A 17872-nucleotide genomic window follows, 5' to 3' on the forward strand; every position below is an offset into this window, starting at 1 on the left:
AAAAAAAGACAGGGCAAAAAACTCACCTAACTATGATCTTGTGTATAACTCAAAACTCAAGTTTAAGAAGAAAAGGGGGAAAGGTGTAATGGGAAAATTACATTGGTAAGAGTTTTACAACAAATTTGGGAAGCCCTAAGGCCATTTCAAAAATGCACAACAAACAGGCTCCTCAATTTTGCGGCTGGGCATGGCATGTAGTGAAATTTTGCTGCTCTAAAGTAGTGGAGAAGCTCATAAAAACAAGAATCTATTTAATTCACTTTTTCTTCAATTCAAAGTTTTAATGTGTACCAGTTGATGTGAATCGGCTGTACCCAGTTTCTGGGAAAATAAGGAACCCTCACAGAAACCAGGGAATTCAGTGAATGAACAATGTAGGTTTTGATCTAGGTTAGACAGGCCTCTCATTTGTTGGAGAATAAAAGAGAAGAGAATGCAATAACTTAAAGAGTTGTATCAGGTTCACTGTTGGTATTAATAGAAGGAAGATGTGTGCTTTTACTTCCAGGAGAATTCTTCCAAAGCAACGTTAGAGTGGTGGGCTCAGGATGGTCATTCTTTGGCCATCCTGTTAAAGGGACGGGCAATCTATCTTTCCAACAACAAATGGGATTAACAAAATTCTCCATTTCAATTGGGCAAGAAGCACAAGACCACAGGAGGAAGAAATGGAGCATGCATACCAACCTCCAATGGATAAGGGATCTGGGAATAACTTTGGTGGATGGGCTGTTATTTCTCTAAATATAATTTGTGAGAGAGCTACTGAATTTAGGAAAGGTTTAAAATGTTTCTAACCCAGAACTGAAACACAGGCCTGGAAAAAAACACAAAGGAAGAAGTCATGGAATTGGAAATGCTAACCTCTTTATCAAATACATTTCCAAAATATACTATATAATGCAACCTGAGCCTTTTAAAAATGTTCACCACTAATATAGTCTTTAAGGATCTGTGCTTTCTAATAACAAAGTACTGTAATATTGATTTTTAACTTTTAGGTTTGGGGATACAATGTTAAGATTTTTTATACAGGTAAACTTATGTCTCAGGAGTTTGTTGTACAGATTATTTCATCACCCAGGTATTAAGCCCAGTACTGAACAGTTACCTTTTCTGCTTCTCTCCTTTCTCCTACCTTCCACCCTCAAGTAGACCCCAGTGTCTGTTGTTCCCTTCTTTGTGTTCATAAGTTCTCATCACGTAGCTCCCACTTACAAGTGAGGACATACGGTATTTGGTTTTCTGTTCCCTCATTAGTTTGCTAAGGATAATGGCCTCCAGCTCTATCCATGTTCCTGCAAAAGACATGAACTTGTTCATTTTTATGGCTGCATAGTATTCCATGGTGTATATGTGCCATATTTTCTTTATCCAGTCTGTCACTGATGGGCATTTAGGTTGATTTCATGTCTTTGTTATGATGAATAGTGCTGCAATGAACATTCACATACATGTGTCTTTATGGTAGAATGATTCATTATTCCTCTGGGTATATACCCGGTAAAGGGATTGCTGGGTCGAATGGTAGTTCTGCTTTTGCCTCTTTGAGGAACTGCCACACTGATTTCCACAATGGTTGAACTAATTTACACTCCCATCAACAGTGTATAGTGTTCCCTTTTCTCCACAACCTTGCCAGCATCTGCGATCTTTTGACTTTTTAACAATAGCCATTCTGACTGGTGTGAGATGGTATCTCATTGTGGGTTTGGTCTGCATTTCTCTAACGATCAGTGATATTAAGCTTTTTAAAAATATGCTTATTGACCGTATGTATGCCATCTTTTGAAAAGTGTCTGTTCATATCCTTTGCCCACTTTTTAAAGCTTTTTTTTATCTTGTAAATTTGTTTAATTTCCTCATAGATGCTGGATATTACACCTTTGTCAGACGCACAGTTTGCAAATATTTTCTCCCACTCTGTAGGTTGTTGTCTGTTTACTCTGTTAATAGTTTCTTTTGCTATGCAGAACTCATAAACTTAATTAGATCTCACTTGTCAATTTTTGCTTTTGGTGTCTTTGTCATGAAATCTTTGCCCATTCCTATGTCTAGCATGGTATTGCCTAGGTTGTCTTCCAGGGTTTTTATAGTTTTGGGTTTTACATGTAAGTCTTTAATCCCTCTTGAGTTGATTTTTGTATATGATGTAAGGAAGGGGTCTAGTTTCAATCTTCTGCATATGGCTAGCCAGTTATTCCAGAACCCTTTACTGAATAGGGAATCCTTTCCCCATTGCTTGTTTTTGTCAGGTTTGTGGAAGGGCAGATGGTCATATGTGTGTGGCCTCATTTCTGGGCTCTCTATTCTGTTCCATTGGCCTATGTGTCTGTTTTTGTACCAGTACCATGCTGCTTTGGTTACTGCAGCCCTGTAGTATCATTTGAAGTTGAGTAGCATGATACCTCCAGCTTTGTTCTTTTTGCTTAGGATTGCCTTGGCTATTCAGGCTCTGTTTTGATTCCATATGAATTTTTAAACAGTTTTTTTTCTAGTTCTGTGAAGAACATCTTTGGTAGTTTAATAGGAATAGCACTGCTTCTGTAAATTGCTTTGGGCAGTATGTCCATTTTAGTGATATCAATTCTTCCTATCCATGAGCATGGGATGTGTTTCCATTTGTTTGTGTCATCTCTGATTTCTTTGGGCAGTATTTTGTAATTTTCATTGTAGAGATTTTTCACCTCCCTGGTTAGCTGTATTCCTAGGTATTTTATTCTTTTTGTGTCAATTGTGAATAGGATCTGGCCTTCCTGATTTGGCTCTTGGCTTGGCTGTTGGTGGTATATAGGAATGCTAACGATTTTGGTACACTGATTTTATATCCCAAAACTTTGCTGAAGTTGTGGTTAAAAAGCTGCATGACTTGTCAGAGGCTAGCCAAATATCCACATGTTCTATTTGTGAGTAAGGGAACTATGAATTGTATTTTAAAAGGCAATCCAGCAAGCAGCTGGATATAACACATGCCCAGGCTTCTTAGCCCTTCTTCATGCTTCCTTGGGTCTCTTATCAGAACAAGAAGAATAGAGATCTCTGTTATGGCTTTCCTGTGGCAAGTAAAAGACAAGGCGATGATTTTCCAGTCCATTTCCCCTGGCAACATGCTCATCAATCACCAAAGGCTAGGACTTTGTTATTTTGGCTGGAGGAAAAAAAGCTTAGTGGTTTCTGTACTAGTGAAATGGGACTCTCCTTTAACCTGTGTTTCAGATTAGCATCAGGGCTTGCTCCTCCACCTTAAGTGCATCTGCTTTGATGGCATATGGGCTCACAGGATGAGTCTGGAACACAGCAATTTTAGCTACTATAGAAATGATTTGGTCTGGGATAAAAGCTATTTTTTAAAAAAATGTGTTTGGTGGTACCAGTTTTCTAAATCCAACAGGGGCATTACCAACACTATGGGTATTTATCTTTCTGCAAGTGATATGTCCTCAGCAGTTTTCCTTTACTGTCATCCATATTGGTCTATTTTCACCTTCATACTTTCAAAAGGCCACAGTAGAATGGAACAACAGACTTTAAGCCAAAAAAAAAAGCTTAAAAAAAATAAACATACACACAAATTCCCTTTGTCTGGCATCACTTTCCCCTTTTATCCCATTTAATTTGAAAGAAATGTATTTTGCCCTTGAGTGAACAGTGGAGTTATATACAAACATGTTGCTGTATGGCCATGCACATACAATGAAGATTGCTGTTAACATTTCAAGTCTCAAATTAAACATTTGTTTCAGGAAAAACTGGAAAGACATCTAACACTGCTTCATTAAACCAATTCTGCATTCATAATATCTTGTCTATTCATGGACAATCTCCCTGTACCTGCCAATCCAGGATTTTAAAAGTACTGAAAGCCTAGAGATTGTTAAAGAAATCCCTGTACCAGTGCCTGTCATTGTAGTAAAAATAGGCTTGCAAAATCTGTCTTCTATACGTAGACATTGATTTAAAAATTTACTACTCATCAGCAATTGCTTCCATTTACAATCAAGTGAAATTTCTCCATAGCCCAATTATACTATTTAATGGTAAAATGTTTGTAAGATTAAAGGAGATAACAATGGTGTCAATAAATCTCATTAGAAAACTTATCATATCATTTTTCCTAGTCCTTCAATGTTTGCTATTTTATCAATGTCATCATCATCAGTAAACATGTACTGAATGTTTTTAATGTATACACACTGATTATTTTACAAAACCTGTCTCCTTGTGTTGCCTAAGAGCAAAGGAAGTGATACCATGTTGTTAATTCTTATGTTGGGCTATAAAGAAAAGATTCAGATGTGAGAACTTCAACTTTTCTGGAATAGAGGGCATTCCCCATTAAGATGTATGTTAAAACACCCTTTTGTTGGATTGTAAAAATATTGAGTTGAATTATATGAAACTGTCATTTTTGTAGGGCAAAACCAGTTAATTATTGGGAATATTAAAGGGTTTAATGTTGTATGGCACTAGCTCATTGTAAACAATAAATTATAAGGAACCCATAATACCTTGACAGAGATATATACTGTTAGTATTTTGGTGTATTTCAGGCTAGTTTCTTAATATACGTATTTGAAATATATTCCTCAAATGGGATCATATTGTATATATAATTTGGATCTTGTATTTCTTTAGGCAATTATTCTTCAAAAATATGAGATTTTTTGAAAAATCATCCTGTGAGATGTATTCATTTTGTTAGATAAATTTTCATAATGTATTTAATCATCCCCTGTGATACATTTTTATTGTTCATTTCTCTAATTATTTGGGAGGTTGAGCATTTCCCATGTCTACCAGCGTTCTGTATATATGTATGTCTTTGCAAATTTGTTCATGTTCTTATCCATATCTAAATTGGGCAATCTTTTTCTTAGTGGTTTGTAAGAGCTTTTTATATATTAAGGACACTAAACCTTTGCCAAACTTTTTCAAATATTTTATCATTTGCTTTTTAGCTTTATTTATAATATTTTAAGTTTAAAATTTTTATAGTCTAGTGCATGAATCATTTCCTTTGTGACATTTTCTACTGTTTTGCACTTAGAAAACTCTACTCTCAGATCTGATATTTGTTTACATATTATTGTATCATTAAAAAAATTAGTAATAGCTCTCCCCTACACACATACCTTTTGAAACTATAAAGTATTTAGACTGTGTACAAAATATAAAACAGGCCACTCGCGTGGAATCCAAAGCTGAAAGTGTTGTCTTCAGCCTCCTAACCAGCACTAAATGTTACTAAATCAGGCCTGTTTCTAGCAAAATTTACAAGCAAACTCAGCTGTCTTCTTTTCTAAGGAAAATTTCCTGCTGCACAAAGGGTTACCTCTGAACAGTATCTCCATTATTTCACTCATGACTCCATTCCTAATTTTCTGTTTTCTGGCAGCTGCTCTCCAACTTACAAATAATGCGTGTCTTTGTTTAGAGTTCCTTAAAAAAACTGTATATTCTAAATGTGGAAGAAAGCTCAATTTATTTTACTTTGAAACCTGAGAAATCAATAACATGAACCATATGTTAATTATAGAACTTGGTGATAAATAAAGTAAGAGGTCCAGTGAAACTGTGGAGAAAGTGATGGTGGAGTTGAAACAGAAGAGAAGTCCTTTCTCTTGATGTGTGATGCTCTCATAAATCTCCCCACTTGGGAGGATACCAAAATGCAACTCTTTTTCTTAATTCGCTCTAACGTAATTTGTGTTTTACTTCCTTCCAAGTTCCCAAGTGTTTTTATTAGGATCTTACGGCAAAGAGAAGACGCATATCACAGGCTGTTAGTATAGTGGCAATATTAAGAAAAGATGATGTCAAAGACAAAACTTAATTGGTATTTATGTCACTTTGTGGTGTTTATTTTGATTTACATCATTTTGTATTAAAGATATAAAACAACTCATCTTTAGTTTCTGGTTGAAATATTAAAAGACTTGAGGTTTACAAGATCAATTGCTTTGATCAGAGTAATAATCATAATGGGGGGGGACAAGAATTAGCATGTAATGTTTCAGGCACTTACGCTCAGCATAATCACATGCTTTTTTTTTTTTCATGAATAAGGGAAGATGTTTTTTATTTCTTTCTTTTTTTTAAAATGTATTTATTATTATTATACTTTAAGTTCTAGGGTACATGTGCATAACGTGCAAGTTTGTTACATGTGTATACTTGTGCCATGTTGGTGTGCTGCACCCATCAACTCGTCAGCACCCAATTCACATGCTTTTTAAAAAAGCACTTTTTTTGGGTTTATTTATGGTAAATAAATCTCTCCTTCTTTTCTGTGACCCATTCAACCAATTCTCTTCCTGTGATCACCAACCTATTTCTCGCCTATTCTGAACCCCATCCTCCTGACCTGGAATATATTTTGGTAGAGGAAGGAAGCAAAGGGAAGCAGGGCCCACACTCATATCTTTTATACTGTCTTAGTCTCAACAAACATTTCAAGTCTTCAGTTATGAGTAATGGTGAATTTCTCAGTTCCAGACTTAAATATTAACATATATTAGTGAAATTAAAATTTCAACAAGTGTTCATTCCATACTAACCATATTCATAGAACATCTTAAATTGAGGATAGCCATTTCCAGATTGATCTAAATCTGATCGCTTAATAGTAAACTTACCTTTTAATGTTGCAGTTCCTAAACATAATTTTTATGCCTTGCAGTCCCCAATCTTGGCTACATTTGGTTTAACATTCTAATCTAAAAGTGGTGTGACTATACTACAGTAGAACGATAAATATTTTCTTTGGTTCTGGCCAAGAAAGAAAAAATTAACAAGTATGGTCAGTGACAACAGTGAACAACGGTAATATAAAAATTAGCAAAACTGCTAGCTTAAATTTGCTAAAGGCTTAGAAAGACAATTAGAAGAAAATGAGATTTTCAGTACTCATGACTTTCAACATATGAGCCTTAGAGTACTAGGTTTAGCCACATTGGTGTCAGCACTAAAAACCTATGACTATGATCTATCTAAATTTCATTTAGTTTTGGTTCCTTACCAATAAAACAGGAGTAGGAATTCTGATCCATTATACTTGCAAGTCTGGTAACGGTTTACTAATTTAAGACCCTAGAGAACTGTGAAATCATTAGTGTATATGAAACAAAAAGCAACTTTCAAAGGTCAAATCATGAATGATGAACACTATTTAAAGGGAAGATTTCTGTGTGGCTTAAAAATTTTTAGTTGGAATTCTCCTATTCCTAAGCATCTCTTTAATTTATATCTCCTATTAATCAGTAAGTGTTTTTCAATAGAACATTTTAAGGAATAAAACTTCAGTGCCTTTAAACAAGTTTCGTACATATGAATGACGTTAGTGAAAGCACCACACCTGATTTCACCTGGGCTTAGATTGCCTAAACCTACTGATTGGCTGGGGTTACCAATGCACAGGCAAGCAAATATTCCAGAGGTGTGAGTCATCTCAGAACGTAAGGGAGATGTTTTCCATTTCCCACTTGTGTCATATGACATACTGCGGGGGGAATATGTCTTAAGCCACAGTGTCTGGTGTCACCAGAGGGTACTTATTAGAAACTCCCTCCTGAGACTATGTTTGACAATGAGGAATCAGGGCAGGATTGTCATGTTAAGTGAGCACCCCAGGTGGTGGTGATGCAGGTGATTCACTGACCACACTTGGAGAAACAGAGCACGGTGTTTACAAAGCCTTTATCAACCCTTTAATAGATGGTTCCTCATTTTTGCAAAATCTGTTGGGTTAAAAAAAATCTGTTGGGTTTAGTTCATTTTCCAGGCATCCTAATTAATCTAACCATTACATGGTAGTAGTCAAGGTTTATTTGTCTTTTTTTTTTTTTTTTTTTTTTTTTTTTTGAGGCAAGGTCTTGTGCTCTGTCACCCAGGCTGCTGTGCAGAGGTGTGATCACGGTTCACTGCACCCTGAATCTCCCAGGCTCAAGTAATCCTCCCACCTCAGTCTCCTGAGCAGCTGGGACTATAGGTACACACCACAACACCTGGCTAATTTTTGTATGTTTTGTCAAGACAGGGTTTCTCCATGTTTTGCCATATTGTCAAACTCCTGGGCTCAAGTGATGCATCCTCCTTGGCCTCCTAGAGCATTGGGATAACAGGTGTGAGTCACTGTGCCCAGCCCACTTTGTCATTTCTGACATTCAAGGAATTCTCTTTACTTCCTAAAACTCCAAGTGTCACAGTGCCCAGATGCTAAGTCCTTGATTAAATATATGAATCCGTATTCAGGTCAACCTCTCCTCATTTGACTTACTGTAAGAATCAATCTTTCAGGACATCACGCTCTTAGAGGGTGATGATAAGAAAGAAGAAAAACAGAATGACAGTAACTACAACATTATTCGATATGCTGAAGACACCAGATTCTCATAACTGGCACTATGGGGTTTGCAAGGCTTCATTATACAACTTTTTGTGAAAGCACATATTCATTCAACAAATATTTACTAGAACCAGTAATTACTTTCTTAACTGCAATGAAAGGATTGTTTAATTTTTTCTACCTTGCTTAGGAATGAGGAATAAGATACTATCTCAGATAACTGATGGATACCTACTTTGTATGCCTTTCACTAATTTAAAATTTCACAATGATAATATTGCAAATTCTTGGCAATTGCTCTAGTAGAGCGGTCCTTTTTTTCAACTTACAAACTCCACAATACATATGGGCATCTGAAATTTCTGGGTAAGAATAAAATTCAAATGAATAAATACAGTATAGCATTTTAAAGATTTTAAAAGATAACTTATTCCTTTGAAGCTTCTAGTTCTCGTGATGGGGATGGGGAAGACTGCATACAATTGGGATATATGGAACGCAATTTTAAAGTGAAAAACATGTGTCACTACAAAATTATTTTTTAGATATACACTCCTGAAATATGAGAACAGGATCTAAGATTCATGACATCAATCAGTCTCTTCACTGAACTTGGTTCTCCATCCTTGGTATAAAATATATTTAAGCATCCCACCTTGGGGAAGAACAATTTCTGGAATTCAGTTAGTATTTTTGGAATTAGTCAGTACTATTTTAAGGAGAAAATACCTTATAGTTTTGGCGGGGTCAGTTATTGGTTTTAGACTATGTCTAAACCAAGCCAAATTCTTAGCTACAACATAGATAATCCCAGTGTCCCGGCCCACCACAAAGAACGGAATGCGCAAATGCAAAGTGAATGTGCCGAGATATGGTATACCTTCAGCTTATTTTTCTGTAATATAAATATTTAAAAATTTTATCCTTGGAAAAGTACCATCTCCTCACTTATACAATGGTGGTATTGATGACTACATTTCTGAGTTAATTAACAGGTAAACACCTAGTACAGTCACAAACACGTGTTTGAGGATCCCCTATGTTCCAGGCAGTATGCTGACCATGGAGCTAGAGCAATGGACTAGAGTCTTGACTAAAGTCTCACCTCGTTGGGAAAGATTAAAAAACAAACATAAAAAATAAATGAGATAATTTGAGCTAAGTGCTATGAAGAAGATAAAATAGGATAATGTGGTGTAATGTGATAAATTACAACTAGATGTGGAGTTGTAGCTGAGAGGGTCACAGAAGGAATGATGAAGACATGACATGAGCTAGAGGGTGTAGAGCATTCCAAACAGATGAAAAATCAGCACGGACACATGCTGAGCTAGAAGCAGGCTGGAGGAACAGAAAGAAGGCCACTGTGGCTGGAGAACCGTGGGCCCAAGGAAGGGTGGAGGCAGATCGGAAAGGCAGGGGGTGGGGATGGGGGGTGGGGAGCACTAGATCATGTAGGACTTCTGATGTTATTCTATAGGTCATGAGAAACCACTGGAGCTAAGTTTTCAGTAGGGGAGTTAGAGAATTTTATTTCTGCTTTAATAAGGTCCCTCTGGTTGTTAAACAGAGGATGGTCCATAAAGGGGCAGGAACAGCAGTGGCATGTTGAGTTAGGAAGCTGGTTAATGGGTTAAACTAGAGCTATAGCAATGAAGATACTGAGAAGTAGTCAGATTGGGGATATCTTTTGGGGATAACACCAAAAGCACTTACTGATGAATTAGATGAAGACTGTGAAGGAAAGCAAAAAATCAAGAATTATGCCTAAGCTTGGTGCTCAAATAACTGGGCAGATAGGGAAGGCTTGAGTTGGGCAGAGGATTCTCAGTCAATGTTTTACATGGTTAACTGACTATCTGTACCAAGAGCATGTGGGAGAGGAGAATAGGTATTTGAAGATTCTGGACTAAATGACATCACTTGATTAGAAAGCATAGCCAAGGAAAAGAAGAAGGCTGACAGTGAAGCCTTGGATGTTCCAATGTTTAGAGGAAGAAGAGCCAAAAAAAGAGACTGCAACCAAGGAGTTTAACACAGGCTAAATTTAGATGAGAAATATCCTTCCTTCTACGCAGAAGAGCACTCGGCTATCCGTTGCCATGGTGATATAAATGGGTATATACTACCTGCAAGTTTTAATGGACTTTGTAAACAGATTCAATGCCTAGGGTGAGGAAGCGCTTTCTAAAGAGATTCCAACTTATCTGTTATTAGCTGAATCTAAGTGTCATTTGCCTATTTAGTGAGTCATTATTTATTTAGTGAGTCAGTCTTACAGTACCTTTAGACAGAAACTAGCTTTTCTTAAACCCATATTTCCTATCTGCTGCCCTTTTACATTAATGTTGCTTTTTATAGGGTTGGAGACTTTTAAAATCCCACTAAATAACTGTTATATTTGCTACTAGAATATCATATACATGCATAATTCTGTCCTCTTTCTCTTCTGATATTTTCAGCTACCATAAGGGTTAGGAATTTGCAAAAGGATTTGTTTCTGAGAGTCTTCAGAATCTGGACTGCATAAAATTGTTCTCCTTTAAGAAGTTGCTTGAGTTAGTGAGTTTTCCCTTGGAATGAAAGATACTTGAAAGCACAATATGTATGTTTCTGATTGGAGCAGGGGGAAACAAATGAAATTATTAGTAAGATTACAGTAAGATTACATTGAAATCTTACTAATTAGAAAGATTATACTGAAGATTTTATTTCTCTCTACACTTTAGATTTGGGCTTCTGAGTTTAGTAGTATAAACTCCCACAGTTGTTAGAGCTCACTCACTCTACCTTTCCCCCTGAATTTGGAATATACTCAGTATTGATTCATTATCCTTCCATCCTTCAAATCATCTCTCCTGTTCCACTCAGTGGTCAGCTGCTGCCACTGCTTTGATTTATCCCCCTGTCTACTCTGAGGTTGTCTGCTTAATTTCTGCTTAGCAGCATAGTCTTAAAAAAAAACCCCAAATCTCAAAAGTCTCAGTATATGTGGGGGCAGAGGGATGCGGAGTGGGGAGGGGCAGTAAAGTTGTGGTTCTGTGGAGAAAATATTTCTTTGGAGTCAAAAGAGTATATTAAAAGCTGGTCTTCCACAGAATATAGGTCACATTCCTGGTAAAAGTTTAGATGCCTGTTTTTTAAAAAACAATGCCTCTACACACCATAGTTAATATACTATAAATGATATACTTTGAATAAGGGATAATAAGGGTCTACAATTGTGCATAAATCAACTAGGTAAAACACTATAATAGCCAATCCTGTAAAAAGCTACATTAATGGAGAAAGGCAGAAGAACTATAAATGAAAGAATCTTGGGACTCAGGTTGGAGAGAGCTTAAAGCCAGGGGAAGCCGGGGCAGAGTTCTGGAGAGTCGAGGGATGCTAGATGTGGGAGGCTGATAGCGGTGGTGGGAGTTTGTAGGGGGGTAGAGAGTGAAAAGAAAGGATATAGAAAACATAGGGTCTTGAGTGCCAAGAAGAAAATAAACTGGGAAACCACATTGGCAAGTTAAGAGCCTTGAAAGATCCACTATACTGTGAGGAGTGAACTATTTTAAGTTAAATTGCATTAGGTTAAGGCCCATCTTACAGTAAAAGATGGCATCACTGATCTATGACGTCTTTTACACCAGAACTATGTTATTCCAACATTCGACTTTGCTTCTTTAAAGAGATTTTATTGAACAGTCCTCTCAGGTATCTTTCACAAATGTATTTTATTTTTAAAATTATTTCCTGTTACTATGAAAAGTAGTTTGCATCAAATACCAGGAAAGATGTGTGTGTGTGTGTGTTTTTAAAAACATGGTCTATTCAATTAGTGCAGCTATGATATTAGATTGAAAAAAATTTCCTTCCAAGATCTTTATCATTATGGTGGAGTATTTGTTCTTTGAATTTCTTGCCTTGTTTTTGGGATCACCTTATTATGCAACATCTGCTCTGAATTTCAAATGTGATAAACAGAGTATGAGTGTCGGTGGCAGATGGCTAATGACCAGCAGCGACAGGGCATTCAAGCCTGCCTTGTTTTCTGGGAAGCGATATTTTCATGTTAATTTGCTCTGTGTCCTGCAAAGATGAGACAAATCACCTGCTCGTAATTCAGGCAAAATGGAGACCACCAGGAACTAAGAGGGGCCATGGCTTGATTCCTTTAGGAGTGAGAAGAGAAGAAGATCTGAGAGACTTTCCTCATCTGCAGTACAGGGACCAGTCAGTCACTTTGCATTATGTCAAACTGAGAAAGATGAATCAGCCCTGGGCATCCCATACTGACATCAGAGCCACTGTTTACTGCAAGCAGATATTATTCATGAGAACAGATACTTCCCAGAGGCAGAAAACAGGTGCTATTAACAGTATGTGTCAGTCTCTGAAGTCTGGGTTTTGTAAAATAAACCTAATAGTGTGTTTTATCTCTTACTGAGAATATTACAACCAATAGAAAACTCTAAAAAACATTCAATTGAAGATAAAATGAAATCTAATTCACAGAGAAAACGACCTACACAGACATGAACGTGGAGCTTTTCTGGCCCTCTCAAGCTCTATAGAATTCATTTATCATAAAGATACATAAATAAAAAAAATTTTATTCCAAGATTGAATCATCAAAAGAGGCCATATGGTCTTGAGCTCAAAGAACCCTGTCCTATTTTTGAGGCTGCTGTTCTTTTGTGTGACCTTTCAGTGCCTCAAACTTGTGAAACTATATTGCCAATTGCATCAAACATTTTTTTTTTAATCAAACATGTTACATGCAGTTTCACGCACAGAATGCCCACAGAATAATTCTAGGTTTTCAAAGAGTTTATAAAATAGTTGAGAAGCCAGGTCATATCCTAGAAAAGATTAATGTATTATACAGACGAGTCTAAATACCAAATGAATGAGTTAGTAAAAGAGGGCATTACATTTGGAAAAGCCTGTACAGGAGAATATTTTACATAAGAGTCTCTCCCCATCTATATTTTGCTGTGTACAGTTCTTTTTCTGGGCGGCAGTTACAAATGACTAAGAAAAATGGTGAGGAAATTTCTTTACAGTTCTTTCTGACCCTGTCTCCTAGAATGGCAGATGAAAGCATGAAAGAAAAAAATAAAAATCTAAGAGCGGTTTTTTTTCCTCATAAAGCTCCATGAATAAAAAAAGGTGCTATATAAGCATAGATACTCTGAATTTATCATGTACCCTAAGAGAAAAAATAACACAATCATTAAGGTGTCAATTATTGCCTCATAAATCTCAGCATGGAAACCCAGGAAGGCAATATTAAATCTCAAATGAGCCAATAAAAACTTAATAAAGATGGCACTGAACTCCTCCACAAGTAAACAGACTCAAAGATAATATTCTGAATTAGAAAGAGGAAAGCCAGATACGCCAACAATAAGCTTATGAGGGAAAATTAGAATATCTGTTGACTTCACAGGACAGCAGCCAACAGGCTGCTTTATGCGAATGTCATTGTCAACCAAGAATGGATGCAACTTAAGGATATCAAGAAAAGAGGTTAAATAATGTGATGAAAACCCCAAGATGAAGTATGAAGGTGATTTCTATGTATGCTTATTTTGTTTTTAGAATAAGGTATATTTAATCATGTTGGAAAGAATCACCTATGATTTTATTTTATTCTCAACTTCTCAATGAAAATGTTCAGTTCAGGCCTATACTCTTAACGTATTTTATTAAAGTCCCACATGAGCACCATGCAATAATTAGTTTCCCCGATGAGTTCACTCAACTATCAACCTTTATGAGTACTTATGGCTTTATGGTGTGGTTTGATGTCTTTTTTATTTTTTGAAAACAAATGGCATTTAAATGCCCTTCAAAAATTGGTAGGTGATATAAGTAAGCTGGAAAAATAAGACCATCATGGGCTCTTTTCTAACAAACATGTTGATGAAATGATAAGCAGAATGATGTTACCCATATGATATCTAGTAAGACACCATGGAGCATCCTAGTTTTATTCAAGTACTGCCCAACTAATGCAATTTATGTCCTGAATGTGCATTAGAATATCCTGAATTTCAGTGGCCTGTTAACAGGTAAACAGTGCCACAGAAAACACAGCACTGGGTAGAGGAAAGTGGGTAGAGGAAAATCCCCTGAGCTTCAACGATCTTAGATGAGGTCTTGCTTTGATTTTCTATTTTATATATATTTCATGTTAAAATATCTGGCCAGGCATGGTAGCTCACGCCTGTAATCCCAGCACTTTGGGAGGCCAAGAGGTGGGCAGATCACGGGGTCAGTAGTTTGAGACTAGCCTGACCAACATGGTGAAACCCTGACTCTACTAAAAATACAAAAATTAGCCAGGTGTGGTGGTGCATGCCTGTAATCCTAGCTACTAAGGAGGCTGAGGCAGGAGAACCACTTGAACCCGGGAGGCAGAGGTTGCAGTGAGTCGAGATCACACCACTGCACTCCAGCCTGGCGACAGAGCAAGACTCTGTCTCAAATAAATAAATAAAAATAAAATATCTTATGTATAATTATTTAACAACATGATTTGTTCTAATCTATGCAAGACAATGTCAATATTAATATCTATGATTTGGATCCTTTGAAAAGTAATTTAAATTTAAGTATTTAAAGAACAGTTTGGCACAATATAGATCATGCTTACTCATATATTAGTCTGTTCTTTACTTGAAAATACCCCTAAACTACTTAAATAACCATACAGAACATGTACCACATGCTTGTGTTTGCATTTTATCTCTTCTTCTATACTCTAACGGTCCTTCAGGGCAGGTCCTCTCTTTCTCACGCCTAATTCAATTTTGTGTCCCTGAACTGCCTAGCACAGAACCCTCCATGCAGAGTGAATATTCAATACATATCTGTACAAGTATAGTCAGAGAAGCTCTTATTACAACACAGCATTCTATATAAAGAATCAATTTCTGTGTTCCCAATAGGTTGTTCATAACAACAATATTTGCTTGATCTAGTTATTAAGACTTCCCATAAATGAGCCTATATAACAACAAAATATTTCTGTTCTCTGGTTGTGTGCTTTAAAATTTCAATTAACCAGAATTCAGATTCTCCCACTTAGCAGCTGTTTATTCTGCATTCCAATTCTTAAAAGCAAGTTAATCACAGAAAAAAAAGATACAAGTGTTGGTTAAAAATAATTTTGTATCAGTTATACATTCAGCCTAAAACTATCTATTTGATGGTTTTATTATGCTTTTAAATGATTATTCAAGTTTTCAACAATGACCTTAAAGCATCACACTCAAATTATTTTTTAAAAAATCATATATTTAATAAGGAAAGAAAGTAGGTTAGTATAGTTCAGAATTTTTTTTAAAAACTTAAGAATGCAGATAAAAGAGTCTTCTAATTAGCTTTTAAGTTAGCAAAAAATGTTCAATTAACCACTAACATATAAGTTAACTGCCTGAAATATTTCATTTGACTATGGTTTATTTTACTATGAAAACATCAATACACCATTAGCCACAAACCTTCAATAACTAGAGGCCCTTGCCCCCAACTCCACCTCTTATCTGCCTATTTGGATCAAGGGGTGTTGATGTTAATGGCTGAAGAAATTTAACAGCCTCCAGGACAATCTCCTGTTTAACACGGAATGAAGTGACATTTCCTTTCCTGGAGATAGACAAAAAGCTCAGAAAAAAACATTTAACTTTTTTTGATTGATTGATTTTTTTTTTTTTTGAGACGGAGTCTCGCGCTGTGTCACCCAGGCTGGAGTGCAGTGGCGCGATCTCGGCTCACTGCAAGCTCCGCCTCCCAGGTTCAGGCCATTCTCCTGCCTCAGCCTCCGAGTAGCTGGGACTACAGGCGCCCGCCACCACGCCCGGCTAGTTTTTTGTATTTTTAGTAGAGACGGGGTTTCACCATGTTAGCCAGGATGGTCTCGATCTCCTGACCTCGTGATCCGCCCGCCTCGGCCTCCCAAAGTGCTGGGATTACAGGCTTGAGCCACCGCGCCCGGCCTAAAACATTTAACTTTTAATGTCACCTTGTTCAAGAGCTTCTGGCAACAATCACCTCCTTCTAGCAAGCCTCCAGCTCCATCTTGGCTCAGCAGCTGCCCCGCCATCTTCTCCTCCCCTTTCCTACTTTGGTGACCACCATTCTGCCTGTACCTTTTTCTATCCTGCTTGCCCCTCCACCCTCACCCTTGAGATCCCCGCCATTCCACTTAATTTCTACTCGCGCCCGATCAAACTTGAGTCTAGTGAACCACTCTGGCTTATCAACATTTTAACTGCACAGATGCCTTTGCAAATGATTCCTCCAATATCCTAAGAGAATTTAATGCAGTGCTCAAAAGATCTATGCAGGTGGTAATGTAAGATATAAAATACATGGTTGCCTCATCTGTCTGTTTAAAAAAAAAAGACACTCCCCAAATAACTTTGAACTTAGAAATGTATCAGAAAACATCAATGATTATTTTGATAGTCTTAGCCTTTGAAAGTCATTTTAAAAATAATTTTGAAAATACTTATATCTAAATAAAGTATGACAATGTGTCTTATTTACTTAGTAACTATGTGTATAAATCATTGTGTAAGACACTGTCAGGACATGAGGATGATTGAATACATGAGATCTGTACATTAAAAAATCCCAATTAAAGGTAGAAAACAAGATAAAAAGGTAGAGATACGTAGAACAAGTGTTATAAGGCACATGAGATTACATCCAGCTATAAGAGTTGATCAAATGGCATTTGAGACGGCACTTGAAAAATTTAGGTAGATAGCTTGGTGAGAAGGAGCAAAAGAAATGGCATGAGAAGGAAGGCCACCAAAGTGGAAAATCACAGATCATACTAAGAGAATGGTGAGCAGTCCAATTTGGCTAGAAAACTGTGTAAGAAAAAGGACTATGCCCCGCTCTGCATGCTGAACACGGGGTTTCTGACAAACTCATAAGAGAACTAAAGCTTCAGGGGTAGAATAGAATGCCAGAGGAAAGAAGGGTGCAGAGATAGAAGATGGTCAAGAACAGGTAACTATCAGGCATACCTACATTTAGAGGGCCTTAATGTCCTTGAAACTGCTCAGGAAAAAACGGGACTATTGTTAAGCACCAGATTCTTTAATGAGAGCCACATGGGAAAAAAACAGAATATTAATCTAAAACAAAAGGAATAAATTATTCAATATGTCAAATTCTAAATATCAGTATGTGAGAATGTCATTTAGCTATCACTAAAGACATTTCTTATTCTGTTGAGAAGATAAACTATTTTTTGTTATTAACTTCTATCTAGAATGATGGTGAATTCTATAACTCATTTCAAAACAATGAATGATAAGGCAGGAGTCTGTTTAACTAAGCTACCTAATTCACATAGACAAAAAGGTTTTCATGAAGACCCGCACATGAGGTGCATAAATCTAAAAGATCTACCAAGTTCAGTTAAGCAGAATGCAAATAACAACAAAAACCATATCAGTAGCATTTTCCATTAGACTTAAAGGTAGGAAGAACTTCTAGTCAATACACTGCATC

At 36.7% G+C, this 17872-nt stretch overlaps 1 protein-coding gene across 4 annotated transcripts in view; it reads right to left on the minus strand.

The window, feature by feature from the left end:
• CDK6 (cyclin dependent kinase 6) overlaps positions 1 to 17872 on the minus strand; it is a 235517-nt gene that overhangs the window by 153539 nt on the left and 64106 nt on the right. The window lies entirely within an intron of this gene.

The sequence above is a fragment of the Papio anubis genome, chromosome 4 (assembly GCF_008728515.1).
Source record: "Papio anubis isolate 15944 chromosome 4, Panubis1.0, whole genome shotgun sequence".
In the NCBI taxonomy this organism is placed as follows: Eukaryota; Metazoa; Chordata; class Mammalia; order Primates; family Cercopithecidae; genus Papio; species Papio anubis.